This window comes from Anomaloglossus baeobatrachus, unplaced genomic scaffold (assembly GCF_048569485.1).
Source record: "Anomaloglossus baeobatrachus isolate aAnoBae1 unplaced genomic scaffold, aAnoBae1.hap1 Scaffold_485, whole genome shotgun sequence".
Lineage (NCBI taxonomy): Eukaryota > Metazoa > Chordata > Amphibia > Anura > Aromobatidae > Anomaloglossus > Anomaloglossus baeobatrachus.
In genome coordinates this window covers 186315-204401 of record NW_027444198.1, presented here as the reverse complement: position 1 = coordinate 204401, position 18087 = coordinate 186315, and the positions used below count along the sequence as shown (strand labels likewise).

General features: G+C 46.1%; 1 pseudogene; it reads left to right on the top strand.

The window, feature by feature from the left end:
- Positions 1 to 6230: 6230 nt before the first annotated feature.
- Positions 6231 to 6437, top strand: LOC142281804 (U2 spliceosomal RNA; annotated as a pseudogene).
- The last annotated feature ends 11650 nt before the right edge of the window (positions 6438 to 18087 follow it).

The window sequence follows — 18087 nt, the reverse complement described above, 5'->3', positions numbered from 1 at the left end:
AGTCATCGTGTTGGTCTGGATATTGAAGTGATGGCTGTTAAGAGTCTGGCGCACATGGATGACTTTATGGTAAGCTGCCTGTCTCGTGACCCTCGCGTTAAGAACATCTTGGCCGACAATCATTACTGGTTGGTAACACTGTTAGACCCACGCTACAAGGAGAACTTTATGTCTCTTATTCCCGAGGCGGAGAGGTCAGCCAAAATGCAGCAGTTCTGGAAGGCCATAGTCACGGAAGTAGGCAAAGCATTCCCTTCACAAAACGCTAGCGTCATAATTGTAACACTATTAGTTAAAAGAAAGGGATAAACTGTAAAAAAAACAAAATAAGGCATAACTTTTTTTTAACATCAATTTTTTTTTTTAGATTTAACCAAAGAATGTGCACATTTGTTATAATAAACAAGTGAAAAATGTTGAAAATCAGTCATCCAAAGGTGTGTGAAAAAAAAATATATATATGGTACCAATAAAAATGTCACTTTGTCCTGCAAAGAATGCAGCCCCCCACATTATTTTTTTCCTCTGTGCGGCCCATACACCCAGCCGAGTTTGAGACCCCCTGCCTTACACTATATAGATATCATGTTCATTCCCCATCTATCTTGCTCAGGAGAGCATCTCCCTCCCCCGGCACCAAGAGCAGCTCATACTGAATTGTTACAATGACTACATTGACACCCCCATTCTTTGCACTGACGAGGGGCAAGCACCCCGAAACACCGTGTCTGCAAATTGGGATTCTGATCTGGCTTATATATCCTGAGTCATATTGCAATGGATTGTTGAAAATCCACTTGTGACTTTTAGGATCGCTACTTCCAATAGGTGGCGCTGTGCTAGAGTTTGTCTCCTTTACTGGAGAGACAATTTGTACATTGACTAGTAACACTGCACACAGAAATGCACCTTAATATTCCACTGTTAACCCTTTCCTCCCAGCAGTAACACACAACTCCTCACCTTGATATCATGGTGATTTATGGTCAGAATGACTTCAATGCGATCAGTGATTTCTATTCTAGCTCTGCTCACATAGATTTTATATCCACACTCAACTATAGGCCGTTCTTCATATTTTGGGGGTTTTTAGTCAGATATACTAGTTTGTGCCTGTATAGTATTGGTGTAGATGGGAGTGTAGGGCATGGGTTACATGGCACTGTGGTGGGATACTGATGGGAGGTATTGGTGCTGTGTTTGAGGCTTCTACTGGGTATTTTCCTACAAATACTGGAACAGCTCACTGCTTAGAATGATCCTTCCCAGCTCTATAATATATTATATATACCCCACAATGCAGGCTCACACACACATTTGTCTCAAGTGTGTTGTAGGGACACAGATACAGTCTTGGTCATGTGACTAAAGGCTACTTTACACACTGCGATATCGGTCCTGATATCGCTAGTGTGGGTACCCGCCCCCATCTGTTGCGCGACACGGGCAAATTGCTGCCCATGCTGCACAACACCGAACAGAACCAGTCACACATACTTACCTGCCCGGCGACGTCGCTGTGACCGGCGAACCGCCTCCTTTCTAAGGGGGCGGTTCGTGCGGCGTCACAGCAACGTCACTGAGCGACCGCCCAATAGCAGTGGAGGGGCGGAGATGAGTGGCCGGAACATCCCGCCCACCTCCTTCCTTCCTCATAGCGGCTTTGAGGCAGGTAAGGAGAGGTTCCTCGTTTCTGCGGTGTCACACGGAGCAATGTGTGCTGCCGCAGGAGCGACGAACTACATCGTTACTGCTGCAGTAACGATAATCGAGAATGGAGACCCATGTCACCGATGAGCGATTTTGCACGTTTTTGCAACGATGCAAAATCGCTCATCGGTGTCACACGCAGCAACATCGCTAATGCGGCCGGATGTGCGTCACAAATTCCGTGACCCCAACGACTCCGCATTAGCGATGTCGCAGCGTGTAAAGCCCCCTTTAGTGGGAGTGGTGTACAGGGTCTTAGCAGTAAAGAGTATTCCATATTTCTGCCAGATACCCACAGAGATATTGAAATCTGAAAAAAGAGACTTCTGCTCATTGAAGGTAAGAACTGCTCACATAGCGTTCAACTCCACAGCAAACGTGTGCTCTAGCACTGGCATCTCAGCAGGGATATTCCCCTACTACACATGTGTGTCTGGGTCGCTGTGACAGTTTACAGGACATAACTCAGGGCACCTAGACAGAAGGCAGAGGGACTACTTTCTATTTCTGGTGTAGAGCTTAGTACAATATATATATATATACTATTACATGTGACACATGTACCTTGTATTACCATTATTCGCTGTATATGAACCCCTTTTCTCCGGGCATTATTTGTCTATAGCATTTTTCACGAACCTGAGGCAACTGAGAACCCTTCAGTGAAGGAATTCCACTAACCCTCACAATACCAACCAGGGGCCTCCCTGCAGTAACTCAGGTAGTTGTACCCATTCTCTTTCCGCATTCTATGTGTTCTTCTTCTTTCTTCTTTTTTTTCTTTTTTCTTCTTTTTATTTCTATCATGTAGTTCAGGGGTTTATAGATATATGTCCTGCATCTCATATTTCCTTTAGTGGTGCTTCTTACCCATTCTCATATCATTTACCCTAGTATTTCATGATCCTGAGGCGACTGAGAACCCTTTAATAAAGGAATCCTTTTTCACTTGAATTGTCAAGTGATACTTACCAGTGACTATCACGTAATGTTACAGGTAGTTGCATTTTCTTCCTCTTCTTTCTCTCCTTTCTTCTTTGTCACACGGTCCATTGTGTTATAGCCCACGTGTCATGATAACACTTGTACCATCTTTTCATTTAGATTCCACCTACAATTATTTACCGATTCCAGTTCTGAAATAGGCTTTCATCATCTACTCACTAGAATTCTCAAGTGCATAAGGTACTGAGACATATACATGTTCACACCATTATAAAGAACAAAGTATAAACATTGAGGTTTTTCTCACACCCATGTTCCTGTGTTCTTTGATATGATATGTGTTCATTTCCTTCACTATATAGGATTGCAAGTTTTCCATTTGTACCTTAATGGCAATGACGCTATACAATTGAACACATATCATCCTGTTATCCATATAGGTGTGTATTTACCTGCTTGACTATTTTTGGTTGTTTGATCCAGAATGTTTCTCCAGATAGGTCATGTGGAAATTTTCTTTCCTCAGTACAAATGTTTTCACTATGGCTTTGGAAAAATTTTTTGTATGTGCATCATGGTTATTTGACCCATTGTACTCTCAAGTAGCAATATATTGTACTGTTATGTTGTACTATGTACTAATTACGTGTTTATATGGTTTTGTAACCCTTTATGATCTTAGATAACTTTATCCTTGATAAAGACCTAAAAACAAGGTCGAAACGTTGGATGAATTATCCTTTTGCACAAATAAAGAATTTTCAGCATTCCAAGAGTTCTTTTCTTACGTTATTGATCACTATAGTGTGCCAGAGCTATTTCTATTGAATTGACTCTTATTTTTTCTGAGCACCTGCTATATACACAGTGAGCCAGACATATTCAAGTTTCATTCAGAAGGCAGAGGGAAGCCTTAGCAGCTGAGCCTATATCTTGGCTTGTGAGCATTAGAACAGGCCGGCGATTACAGGGTAACATGAAAAATGTCCAGCTTGCATTATGACTAGAACATGACAATATCCTTTTAAGTACTAACCTATGATGCGTTCCTAAGCAGTTGATGTTATATGTTCTACATTTCATTTTCTGCATACTTTACAAGTAGTAGAATTTGCTTTGATATAGGCAACTGGATTTTCACAATGAAAAGGCAAAGGATAACGCCCGAAAAAGACGCCATACATTATGTCAGTGCCATCACTGACAAACCTGGATTGACCATGAAATACATCAATCCCCTTAAAGGTGAGTTAAAACAAGTTTTAACTAAATTGCCTTAATATTGTCATGCATTAGAATGACTGTCTTAGGTAATGATAAATATTTTCTACAGGAAGAGGAGTGTTTGCTGAAACTGAAATCGAAAAAGGGAGTTTTGTTGCAGAATATCGAGGCGAGCTCACGTATGCACTTACGATGGTAGACAACTACTCGAGATTTATGGTTGTGGTACAAGTCAAAGATCTAATGGCCCATACTGCAGCGAAGGTCTTCCAAGCACACTTATGCAGACCTCATGGCTACTCAGAGAGAGTCCTCACAGATCAAGGCACTGCCTTTGAAGCGGAAATCTTCAAGGACTTCTGCAGCTTTTACCGATGCAGGAAGATGCGCACTACACCCTACCATGCTCAAACCAATGGTTATCAACCTGCTCAGGACTTTACCCCATATTCCAGATGTGGCCTTACAAGTGATTTATAGAGGGTTAACAATACGTTGGGATCACCGGATCTAATCTCCCTTTTTATACACCCTAAAATCTTGTTTGCTTTAGAATAAACAATAACATCATAAAGGTATAGCAGTACCGTTTCAAAGTTTCGGTGTCCCAAGCAGCATTCCATCAGCCTCTGGAAGGTTCCTGGCAAATTGCACAGCTCGAAGGGCATGCTTTTGAACTCGCAGAGACCCATCGGGGTGGCAAAGGCGGTCTTCTCCCGGTCTGCCTCAGCAACGGACACTTGCCAATAGCGACTAGTGAGATCAAGGGTAGAAAAATAATTTGCAGTTCTCAATGCAGCTAGCTATTCCTCAATACAGGGGAGTGGTGCTGTCCTTCTTCTTTAACAGGACCAACGGAGCTGCCCAGAGGCTACAACTGTCACGGATAACCCCAGCCTCCTTCATGTTGCTCAACATGTCCTTGGTACACTGGTAATGTGCAGGTAGTTTTGGCTTATATCTCTCTTTGATGGGTGGGTGTGCACTTGTGGGGATGTAGTGTTTGACCCCTTTTATTCTTCAAAAGTCTAGCGGATGTTTGCTGAAGACTTGCTCGTATTCTTGCACTAGCCTGTAGACCCCCTTCTTGTGATGTGAAGGTGTGGAGTCAGTGCCTACGTGTAATTCCTTACACCACTCCTCTGGCTGACTTGGTGAGCTGTCACTGAATGGGTGGGCTGAAGCAATGGTGGATGCTGCTGTTTGGATAGCATGTGTATCTACTGAGAACAGCTTATCAATGGTGGCAAATCGGAGCAGCTTAATCTCTTGCTCTCCGCAGTTCAACACTCTCATGGGCACTCTTCCCTTCCATATTAATGAATAAAACTATGATGTAAATAGCATATAGATACCCCACAAATGCAGATAAAAGTAGGTTATGGGAAAAGGGGGAAGAGAGAAACAGGAAAATAGTGGAATAAAGTATACCTTCCAGGTGGGAGAGGAAATGGCAGCACAGCCAGTGGAGGTGAAGCAAGGGGAGCCTGCAACTAAAGAGTTGAGAGCGTTATCACATGGTGACTGAGCCTGATTGTAACGGGAGCATAGAGGTGCCGATCCTGTCTTACCTGCGTTGGTGTAGAAGTGGGTGTCCTGTGGTGGAGTCAGCTGTGTGCAGTGGTGGCCGTGGGTTCTTTTATGTGCGACCGTAGTAATAGCTGCGCCCACTTCCTGTATGGGAGTGGAATGCAGTGAGGCTAATGGAACGCACGCCTGCGCATTTGTGTTTAACGTCGCGCATGTGCAGAACGGAGAAAAGGCTGCGCTCACTTCCTAATGAAAGGGAGTGAGACGCAGCTGGGAAGGGAAGGGAAAAGATTAGGGTTTGGGGATGATGAAAGGGCTTTCTACGGGCAAGGATGGCAAAGGGTGGCAGTGACGGAAAGTCAGGCAGCCTGTCCTGTCCTGTCCTGTCCGTCCGTCTTTTTGTATCATGAATTGGAAAGACTGCAAGGGGGAGGGGAGGTGCTTGGAGGAGGAGGAGTTATTCAGATTAATTGCAGTGGGCGGCGGCTGCAAAAAGCATCATTCTTCTTGTTTTTGCTCTGCAAAACAGCCTTTTCAAGGGTTGGCTTGGGTGACAAAATGTCTTCTGTAGGCGTGGGTTTGTCTCCCTCTCCCTAAGATGTGTCCGGTATAGGCCAGGGTGCCACTCAAGGCCGTAACCAATTCGGGTTATAGCTTCTCGGCCTTTTGGCTAAGATCAAGTGTAGTTTCGGAGGACGCTACCTTGGTCGGTACTGGAAGGTGCCTGGGATTGCACGTCTGCCGGCCTTGAGGAAGTGTGTGCGCCTTCTGGTGACACATAGCCCTCTTGTGCCTGGACGGTTCCCAGGCAACGGGAGGCGATCACCTTTGTTATTTTGAAGTCCTACTGATAAACAGAAAAAAAAAAAAATTAAATCTGTTCTTATCAGTTTAATATCTGATACGTCCCCTCTCTGGGGACCATATATTAAATGGATTTTTAGAACAAGGAGATGGAAAAAATCTTGCTCTGTCCACTCCACGCATTGACCTGGTATTGCAGTACCTCCAGGACCGGTGCACCCCTTCTTAACCCAGTTTCCAAAAGCAGAACTCAATTCACCTGATTCAAATGAGCCCCATTAGTGAATTGAAAGAAAGCAAAAACTTTATATGCACCTCAATTTGGCCAATTCACTTTTCACACTTTCACCCTTTTTTTTTATCTTTCACACCTTTTACTTGCTTTATTGATGCAAAAGCTGTGCCAAATAGCAAACTCATCTCCACTCAACTTGACCAACTCTGCTATGTCCCGTGCAGTATCTTATTCTCAGTCTTATCTAGATCATTTGCAATTGAATAGAATAGATCCCTTTTGGACACATTGGATTCAGCTGCTGCAGTGACTGCAGGTGTTAGAAGATGCAGACTTGGCATCAGGTGCTGTCTATCAGATTCCACTCCAATTAAAGCTTCCATTGTTTTTCGGTGTTTTCTTTGAGCAATGATGATGTCTTTAGTGATCTGTTGGCTCCCTCTCCTGGAGGAAGAGTTTGCTTGCTCTTGGACTTTCAAAAAGAGAGGTCATGATAGACATTTAGCTTCTGAGCCCAATTGGGGACAGTCATGGGTGATGAATGTTTTGCAACCTGCTGCGAAGCCTGATACCGCAATATAAGGAACGTCAAATACTAAGAATGGGCGGCCTATGAAAGAATTAGTACTTTCATTAAGCATACTTAAACGGCTAATTGGGAATAGACAAACTGTAAAAAGCCCTCTGAGAAAGCCCCTCTCTAACCTTTGTTAGTAAGCTTTTCTGTAGTCTGCCTGTTGATGTATTTTCCGTTTGAACAGTGCACAACATGAAGTGACGGAACACTGGCTTGTCACAATGTCCCCCGCTGACATCACGATAGCGCTGCTGCCTAGAAAGCCAGCTGCGCAGCAGAAGTTGCTCTTTGGGTGGGATGGTGGGCTAATGTATCTATTCCTGCTTGGTGTGAGTTTGACATGATCTAGAGCAACGAGTTCCAGCGGCTAGCGGTTGATTATTGGCTGTAATGGGGCTTTCTGGCTGGTGCCAGCCTTTCTTCTTAGCACACAGGAACCACAATCCCTACACCATGCTTCGATGGATTCTCTCATCCCAGCCCAGTAAAACTACATATTTCACACAGTTATAAGCAGCCCATGGGCATTCACCTGGATTAAAACCCATAACAGCTCATAGACCAAACAATCAATCTACCACTGGACCAAAGACAGGAAGCTAAATCCACTGCCTGCGGTAACTAACTTAATCCTATAGTCTACTCACACAACAAACCCAAGAGAAAGGAAAAAAACATGGCTTCGATTATCCATCCAATGAAAACGCATAACCATTGTGAGCCATTGGACAATGCAATTGCACACATGGTGACATGGTGCACGGCCCAATGAATCAAGTCTGTACTTCATATTCACGGTTTAAGCCCTTGGGTTCTAATGTGTCCAGAGTACATATCCAGAAAGATTCCCTTTCTTTGTGCTAAGCACAAGTCAACAATACGTTGTAAGCAGATTCTATTACCAGTCCCACACCATTTTGTGACGCATAATCGCACAGTGGCCCAATTAAGATTCCAAGTCATCGAACATGTCCCAGCCATACGCAGAGGAGGCGATAGAATTAGGAAGCTCAAAGAAAGGGAATCTTTCTGGATATATACTCTGGGCACGTTGGAACCCAAGGGCTTAAACCATGAATATGAAGAACCGACTTGATTCATTGGGCCGTGCACATTTTTTCTAACGCCCGGTTCTTTTTCGTGTTCACACTATATATGGTTCCAGTATGTATGGAGTTCCATTCTTCCTTGTTTTTTATTTGTCATGTTTGTCTGATTACCTTGTCTAACAGTTTTTTCTCCCCTTTCTTTACCTTCCAGGTTCCCATAGTCACGTGAAATATCCCTGTTGCACTTGATTACGGCTCACTATTCACTATAGGATGTCTTATATCTAACATCACACTCTCACCCATCAGCACTCTATAGGTTTGTATAAGGTATGCGCTTACACATCCGGTCCTCCATAGGTATTTCCACTTATGTAGCACTATCCCTATGATCACTCATAACTCATACCCTTGTAGTCAATTACAGCCTCCTCTCTCCCCTCTCCCCTTCTCCCTTTCCATCTATAATTTTGCCAGTACAATATTAGTTTACATTAGGCACACACTCACATATTCCTTTCCTTAGTGACTTATTGTAATTCACATTCGCATACAATTCTCTATGCCTGCCCCATTACTACATTCATACCTACTTGACCCTATCCTGATACCCCTTGTCTCACCTTGTTGGTCCCTACACCTGTTATCATCTCCTTTCCTGTGTCTGTCTTGTCACACAACACATTTTAGCATATCCCTTGTGCTCCTTATTACCTGTCCTGCCTATTAGAATTATGTCCATTATGTCCATGCATGGCCCAATGAATCAAGTCTGTACTTCATATTCATGGTTTAAGCCTTTGGGTTCCAATGTGCCCAGAGTATATATCCAGAAAGATTCCCTTTCTTTGAGCTTCCTAATTCTATTGCCTCCTCTACGTATGGCTTGGACATGTTCGATGACTTGGAATCTTAATTGGATCACTGTGTGATTATGCGTCACAAAATGGTGTGGGACTGGTAATAGAATCTGCTTACAATGTATTGTTGACTTGTGTTTAGCTCAAAGAAAGAGAATCTTTCTGGATATGTACTCTGGGCACATTAGAACCCAAGGGCTTAAACCGTGAATATGAAGTAAAGACTTGATTCATTGGGCCGTGCACCATGTCACCATGTGTCCAATTGCATTGTCCAATGGCTCACAATGGTTATGCGTTTTCATTGGATGGATAATCGAAGCCATGTTTTTTTCCTTTCTGTTGGGTTTGTTGTGTGAGTAGCCTATAGGATTAAGTTGGTTACCGCAGGCAGTGGATTTAACTTCCTGTCTTTGGTCCAGTGGTAGATGGATTGTCTGGTCTATGAGCTGTTATTGGTTTGAATGCAGGTGAATGCCCATGGGCTGCTTATGACTGTGTAAAATATGTAGTTTTACTGGGCTGGGATGAGAGAATCCATTGAAGCATGGTGTAGGGATTGTGGTTCCTGTGTGCTAAGAAGAGAGGCTGGCACCAGCCAGAAAGCCCCATTGCAGCCAATAATCACTTAATAACTTTTTCAACTTGTCATCATATGGGAGGCCTTCCATTCCTTGTAGTAGTCTAGTTGCCCACCTTTGAACTGACTCTAACTTCTGAATGTCCTTTTTAAAATGTGGAGCCCAAAACTGGTTCCCATATTCCAGATGTAGCCTTACAAGTGATTTATAGAGGTTGATCATCTTTACTTATCATTTAAAACTTTCAAACTGGTACACTCAACACATAAAGCCCCCCCCCTTTTAAAGAGTAGTTTCCCTGTACCTAAGTGGGGGTCTACCTAGGTTGGAGCGAGTGGACCTTCGGGGTCCGGTGTCAGTGGTGACAGGCAGTGGGGCAGAGGGAACAGTCAGTTCCTCCTCCCTGCTATCATGTGGGGCAGGCGGAGGCGTAGGGGAGCTGGGTACAGGTACATCCCTGGGCACTGGCTCGCGGTTAACCGTTTCCATCATTTCTTCATCCACGGGTTGTGGGAACAGTATCACTGGAAGGATCACCGCACCGTTCTGTGTAGGCCAGTCTGCTGGAAAATCACCCATCATGGTGTGGATTACCTCTTTTTCCTTCTCCACTGGACTGGGAACTGGAGCCTCATCCGCTACTCTCAATGCTGGTGGGCACTTCTTCAGGTGGTCTCGGGAAACCGTGGCCAAAGTCCCCCCCTGGTCACGGCTGATCTGGTAGGCCTTCCCATTCTCCCATCCTGTGGGCTGGACTACATACGGGGTTTTTTCCCATTGATCATCCAGCTTGTGGGCCCTTCTTTTCCGCTTCAGCACTACATCCCCAGGTTGGAAGGAACCGGCAGGCGCCTTCTTGTTGAAGCACTGCTCCTGTTGTCCCCGACTCCGGCACAAGTTCTTTTCAACATACTCCTGGACCTGTCGGTACTGTGTCCTCCGCCGAGTGTCCCATTCAGCTGTCGACAGGAGTGCTTCTGAAGCTTCCAAGCCCATTTCCAGATCCACTGGTAGCCGGCCGGGACGAGCTCTCATCAGGTATGCTGGAGTGCATTTCGTAGAGCTGGAAGGGATGTTGTTGTACATATCGACCAGGTCAGGTAGCTTCTCCAGCCACAGGTTCCGCTCTTCCAGTGGTAACGTCTTGAGGAGGCCCAGGACCAAGTGGTTCATCTTTTCACAAATGCCATTGGTTTGGGCGTGGTAAGGCGTGGTCCGGATTTTCTTGCAGCCGTACAACTGGCAGAATTCCTGGAATACCTCTGCTTCAAAGGCCGGACCCTGGTCGGTAAGCACCCTCTCCGGGTACCAATGCGGTCAACAGAAATAAGCCTGGAAAGCCTTAGCAGCGGTGCGGCCGGTTAAGTCCTTAACTGGGACAACCACCAGGAACCTCGAGTAGTGGTCTACGATGGTCAGAGCGTAGGTGTACCCACTTCGGCTGGGGGTGAGCTTTACATGGTCAAGGGGAACCAGCTCCAGCGGTTGGTGTGTAATGATCGGGTGTAGGGGTGCCTTCTGGCTGGCCTCGTCCTTCCTTCTCAATGCGCAAGGGCCACATTCTCGGCACCAGGCCTCCACAGATTCCCGCATTCCACTCCAATAGAACCGCTCTCTTAACAACATCTCTAGCTTCTTCCACCCGAAGTGCACTGCACCATCATGGTATGCTTGCAGGACGGTGGGCACTTTAGCCTGGGGAATCACCAGCTGGCGGATCTTCTCGTGAGTCTTTGGATTAATCAGCTCGCGATACAACTTCCCCTGGTGTAGGTATAGCCGGGTCCGTTCTTGCCACAGACGTTGGGCTTCGGCAGGGGCAGCAGGGTCTATCCCAGCAGAACCCTGTTCCACTAGAGTCTTGACCAGGCGGACAGCAGGTGCCTGGTCCTGAGCTTCCTGCCAGTCCTGTCGGGGCAGCGGATCCAGGTTCACCCGTTGTTGGTAGACGTGCACCTTCTCAGTGAATGGCCGGTGAAATGCAGGCAACTCGATCTCTTCGAGGTCATCATCCTCTGGCCCCTCTTCCGACAGGTGGGGCATCCGGGAGAGTGCATTGGCATTGACGTTGGTACGGCCGGCCCGGTACTTGATGGTGAAATCGTAGTTGGCTAACCTGGTCACCCACCGCTGCTCCAACGCGCCCAGCTTGGCCGTATCTAGATGGGTCAGCAGGTTATTGTCTGTGTACGCGGTGAACTTGGCTGCTGCCAGGTAATGGCGGAAACGCTCGGTGATAGCCCACACCAGTGCCAAGAGCTCAAGCTTGAAGGAGATGTAGTTCTCAGGGTTCCTCTCAGTCGGTCGGAGTTTTCGGCTAGCATAAGCTATTACCTTTTCCCTTCTGTCTTGGACCTGGGATAGAACAGCCCCCAAGCCCACATTGCTGGCGTCGGTGTAGAGGATGAATGGGCGGCTGTAGTCAGGGTACGCTAGGATTTCCTCTCCGGTCAGGGCTGTTCTCAGCTGGCGGAAGGATTCCTCATGCTTTTCTTCCCACACCAATGGGGCTACTAGGGATCTACCACCCTTGGTCTGTCCTACGAGGAGGTCTTGCATGGGGGCAGCCATCTTTGTGTACCCCTTAATGAAGCGACGGTAATATCCCACCAGGCCCAGAAACTGCCTCACTTCCCTCACTGTGGTCGGTCTCGGCCAGTCTTGGATGGCGGTGATCTTCTCGGGGTTGGGGGCGACACCTTCCGCACCAACCACATGTCCTAGGTACTGCACTCTGGGTTTCAGCAGATGACACTTTGAGGGCTTCAACTTCATCCCATACTTGGCAAGGGACGCGAACACCTCGGCTAGGTGCTCCAGGTGGGCTTCATACGTCTGTGAGTACACAATCACATCATCCAAGTACAGCAAAACGGTCCCATAGGCAGTCTTCTCTCGGTCTTCCGGTGCCACGGCCACCTGCCAGTACCCGCTGGTGAGGTCAAGGGTGGAGAAGTAGTTAGCGGTTCTCAGCGAGGCCAGGGACTCTTTGATGCGGGGCAGAGGGTAAGCATCCTTATGCGTTATCTGGTTAATCTTCCGGTAATCCACACACATCCGCATGGTGCCATCCTTCTTCTTAACCAGCACCAACGGAGCGGCCCAGGGACTACAGCTGTCCCTAATAACCTCTGCCTCCTTCATGTTCCTCAACATGTCTTTGGCGCATTGGTAGTGCGCAGGGGGAATAGGCCTGTATCTCTCTTTAATAGGGGAGTGTGTACCGGTAGGGATGTGGTGTTGAACCCCTTTAATCTGCCCAAAATCTAGAGGGTGCTTGCTAAAAACCCGCTCATACTCCTGTACCACCCGGTATACCCCTTCCTTGTGGTGTATGGGGGTATCATCAGTGCCGACATGTAGCTCTCGATACCACTCGCCTAACTCCCCCAGGGATGAGTGGGAACCGGCAGCAGGCGGTGTGACCGGGGGAACGGCTTCATGGATCGTGTGGGGATCTAGAGTGAACAATTTGGCAAGGGTAGCGTACCGGGTGGTGCATGAATGCACACATATTGGTTTTATAATCTTATTGTATTACTTTATATTCTTATTTCACTTGTGCATATCTCCACCATAATCCTGGCTAAGAAATATAGCTTTTTTTGGGGTACACAGGTAGTAAGGTCTTCTTTCTATTTCTTTAGGGGTGATATAGCCTGGTGGAACTCTAGACCTCTAACATTATATATGCACCCTTTTTCTTTATGGTTCTTGGACACCTTATAACATTCTTCCATACATATATATCTTTCTCATAAATTATAAATAATTAGGCATTTTTATATATTTTATTTACATTTTCATAAATAACTTTTTACAAAGCATGGGGGACATTCTCACATACATATAATTTTCATGTACGCATTCTGAAAATTTACGCATAAACCGTACACACTCCTTTTTGTAACAATTTCTATAACTCATTCGCTGAACTCTCATCCCGGATATTCATTCTTACACCGAATTTCCTGTTATAACACAACATTCATGATTTTTATTCAATTTATTTTTATTTTTTAGGTTTATTAGTAGTGATGAGCGAGTACTAAAAAGCTCGGGTGCTCGAAGCTCGGGCCGAGCCTCCCAAGATACTCGTGTACTCGGCCCGAGCACCGAGCCCAATGTTATCCTATGGGAGACCCGAGTATTTTTGTGAAATGACCACCGGCAGCATGTAGAAACCCTAAAAATGGCACAAAAGTCTCCGAAGAGTGCTCAAATGACATGGCAACAGCATGGGGAAGACCCCTTGAAGCATTTATCACTCAAAAGTCACAGCTGTGAATAATTTTGTCCACGTTTTACGCCATTTTTACGGACTCACCAGAAAACCTTCCAAAATGACACCAAAATGATTTTTCATAGCGGAAATGTTAAGGGCACATACCCAATAGTGAGATAGAGCTAATGTATGTTACTTTTTGAGATCAATACATGAAAGATTTTACGTAAAACATTGTGTGGCACTCCGATGTCCCTGAGAAGAGACGTGCATAAAGGCCTCTGAGTCTAATGTGCCCATTTTGAGGAACTGAGTCTTTGTAGTATTTTCCTTTGCCAGGGCAGTCCAAAATTGTGAGGTTCACCAATGCCCCTGCATACAGACGTGCATGATGGCCTGTAAACCTGAAGTGAACAATTGTAAGGAAGTGGGTCTATTGTAGTATAGCCCTTAGGCAGGGCAGCCAAAAATTGGGAGGCTCCACGTTGTCCCTGGATAGAGACGTGCATGAGGGCCTCAAAACATTAAGTGTCCAGTGTCAGGAAGTGGGTGTATTATAGTATAGCCCTTAGGCAGGGCAGCCAAAAATTGGGAGGCTCCACGTTGTCCCTGGATAGAGACGTGCATGAGGGCCTGTAAACCTGAAGTGCCCATTGGAAGGAAGTGGGTCTTTTGTAGTATAGCCCTTTGGCAGGGCAGCCAAAAATTGGGAGGCTCCACGTTGTCCCTGGATAGAGACAAGCATGAGGGCCTGTAAACCTGAAGTGCCCATTGGAAGGAAGTGGGTCTTTTGTAGTATAGCCCTTTGGCAGGGCAGCCAAAAATTGGGAGGCTCCACGTTGTCCCTGGATAGAGACATGCATGAGGGCCTCAAAACATTAAGTGTCCATTGTCAGGAAGTGGGTGTATTATAGTATAGCCCTTAGGCAGGGCAGCCAAAAATTGGGAGGCTCCACGTTGTCCCTGGATAGAGACGTGCATGAGGGCCTGTAAACCTGAAGTGCCCATTGGAAGGAAGTGGGTCTTTTGTAGTATAGCCCTTTGGCAGGGCAGCCAAAAATTGGGAGGCTCCACGTTGTCCCTGGATAGAGACGTGCATGAGGGCCTCAAAACATTAAGTGTCCATTGTCAGGAAGTGGGTGTATTATAGTATAGCCCTTTGGCAGGGCAGCCAAAAATTGGGAGGCTCCACGTTGTCCCTGGATAGAGACGTGCATGAGGGCCTCAAAACATTAAGTGTCCATTGTCAGGAAGTGGGTGTATTATAGTATAGCCCTTAGGCAGGGCAGCCAAAAATTGGGAGGCTCCACGTTGTCCCTGGATAGAGACGTGCATGAGGGCCTCAAAACATTAAGTGTCCATTGTCAGGAAGTGGGTCTTTTGTAGTATAGCCCTTTGGCAGGGCAGCCAAAAATTGGGAGGCTCCACGTTGTCCCTGGATAGAGACGTGCATGAGGGCCTCAAAACATTAAGTGTCCATTGTCAGGAAGTGGGTGTATTATAGTATAGCCCTTAGGCAGGGCAGCCAAAAATTGGGAGGCTCCACGTTGTCCCTGGATAGAGACGTGCATGAGGGCCTCAAAACATTAAGTGTCCATTGTCAGGAAGTGGGTCTTTTGTAGTATAGCCCTTTGGCAGGGCAGCCAAAAATTGGGAGGCTCCACGTTGTCCCTGGATAGAGACGTGCATGAGGGCCTCAAAACATTAAGTGTCCATTGTCAGGAAGTGGGTGTATTATAGTATAGCCCTTTGGCAGGGCAGCCAAAAATTGGGAGGCTCCACGTTGTCCCTGCATAGAGACGTGCATGAGGGCCTCAAAACATTGTTCCCATTGCAAAGGAGCGGGTCTCCTGTCGTTGTAATGTCCATTCTGCAAAGAATGGGCGAAAAAATTTACCACTGGGGGTATACCTGAAACAAAGGCCTAACTCTTGTAACGGTCATCATGGCGGCGCATGAGGAGAAGGAGGAGCAGTCCAGCGATTATCCAAAGTCCAGAAGTGTGTACCCATGGGTGACTGGAGGTACATGGCAAATTCCCGTTACAAACTTTAAATTCCGCTCTCATTTGCTGGTGGTGTGGTGAAGTCTGGCCCAATCCAACCCTTGTTCATCTTGATCAGAGTCAGCCTGTCAGCATTTTCAGTTGACAGGCGGGTGCGTTTATCTGTAATGATTCCACCTGCGGCACTAAAAACATGCTCTGACAAAACGCTAGCGGCAGGGCAGGCCAGGACTTCCAAGGCGTAGAGAGCCAATTCATGCCACGTGTCCACCTTGGATACCCAATAATTGTAAGGCACAGAGGAATGTCGGAGTACAGTTGTTCGATCTGCAAGGTACTCCTTGAGCATCTGGGCAAACTTAGGATTTCTTGTGGCACTACCCCGCACCTCAGGGGCTGTGGTACGTGAGGGGCTGAGAAAACTGTCCCACATCTTAAAGACTGTTCCCCTACCTCTGGCGGATTGGACTTGTGCCTCTCTCGGCTGTACGCCTTGGTTGTCCACTGATTCCTGACCTATGCCGCTAGCGTTTTGTGAGGGGAATGCTTTGCCTACTTCCGTGACTATGGCCTTCCGGAACTGCTGCATTTTGGTTGACCTCTCCGCCTCGGGAATAAGAGACATAAAGTTCTCCTTGTAGCGTGGGTCTAACAGTGTTACCAACCAGTAATGATTGTCGGCCAAGATGTTCTTAACGCGAGGGTCACGAGACAGGCAGCTTACCATAAAGTCAGCCATGTGCGCCAGACTCTTAACAGCCAGGACTTCAGTAGCCTGACCAACACGTTGACTGAACATGCTGTCCTCCTCCTCCTCCTCCTCCTCCTCCTCATCTACCCTGTCCTCTGGCCAGCCACGCTGAACCGAGGATATGACTGGTGTGCATGTCATATCCTCAATTTGGCCGGAGATTTGCTCCATGTCTTCATCCTCCTCCTCGTCATAGTCCTCCACTGCACGTTGTGATGAGACGAGGCTGGGCTGTGTGTTATCACCCACACCCACTACTGTTTCTTGCTGCAACTCATCGCGCTCCGCCTGCAATGCATCATGTTTGGTTTTGAGCAGAGACCGTTTTAGAAGGCAGAGTAGCGGTATGGTGACGCTAATAATGGCGTCATCTTATACCTTTATGATGTTATTGTTTATTCTAAAGCAAACAAGATTTTAGGGTGTATAAAAAGGGAGATTAGATCCGGTGATCCCAACGTATTGTTAACCCTCTATAAATCACTTGTAAGGCCACATCTGGAATATGGGGTAAAGTCCTGAGCAGGTTGATAACCATTGGTTTGAGCATGGTAGGGTGTAGTGCGCATCTTCCTGCATCCGCCATAACCTTCCCTTAGGATATACTGTGCCCTTATCAGATTGGTTGTACAAGGTTGCTTCTCTTATTGGATGGATTTCAAGCTGCATGGATAATGTTCATTTAAATGATGTGGATAGAAAGACTGAAGATATCTACATGTAGTCTGAAATCCATCATGAATCAATACTATTTTACACAGTCATAAGCAGCCCATGGGCATTCACCTGCATTCAAACCAATAACAGCTCATAGACCAGACAATCCATCTACCACTGGACCAAAGACAGGAAGTTAAATCCACTGCCTGCGGTAACCAACTTAATCCTATAGGCTACTCACACAACAAACCCAACAGAAAGGAAAAAAACATGGCTTCGATTATCCATCCAATGAAAACGCATAACCATTGTGAGCCATTGGACAATGCAATTGGACACTTGGTGACATGGTGCACGGCCCAATGAATCAAGTCTTTACTTCATATTCACGGTTTAAGCCCTTGGGTTCTAATGTGCCCAGAGTACATATCCAGAAAGATTCTCTTTCTTTGAGCTAAACACAAGTCAACAATACATTGTAAGCAGATTCTATTACCAGTCCCACACCATTTTGTGACGCATAATCACACAGTGATCCAATTAACATTCCAAGTCATCGAACATGTCCAAGCCATACGCAGAGGAGGCAATAGAATTAGGAAGCTCAAAGAAAGGGAATCTTTCTGGATATATACTCTGGGCACATTGGAACCCAAAGGCTTAAACCATGAATATGAAGTACAGACTTGATTCATTGGGCCATGCATGGACATAATGGACATAATTCTAATAGGCAGGACAGGTAATAAGGAGCACAAGTTATATGCTAAAATGTGTTGTGTGACAAGACAGACACAGGAAAGGACATGATAACAGGTGTAGGGACCAACAAGGTGAGACAAGGGGTATCAGGATAGGGTCAAGTAGGTATGAATGTAGTAATGGGGCAGGCATAGAGAATTGTATGTGAATGTGAATTACAATAAATCAC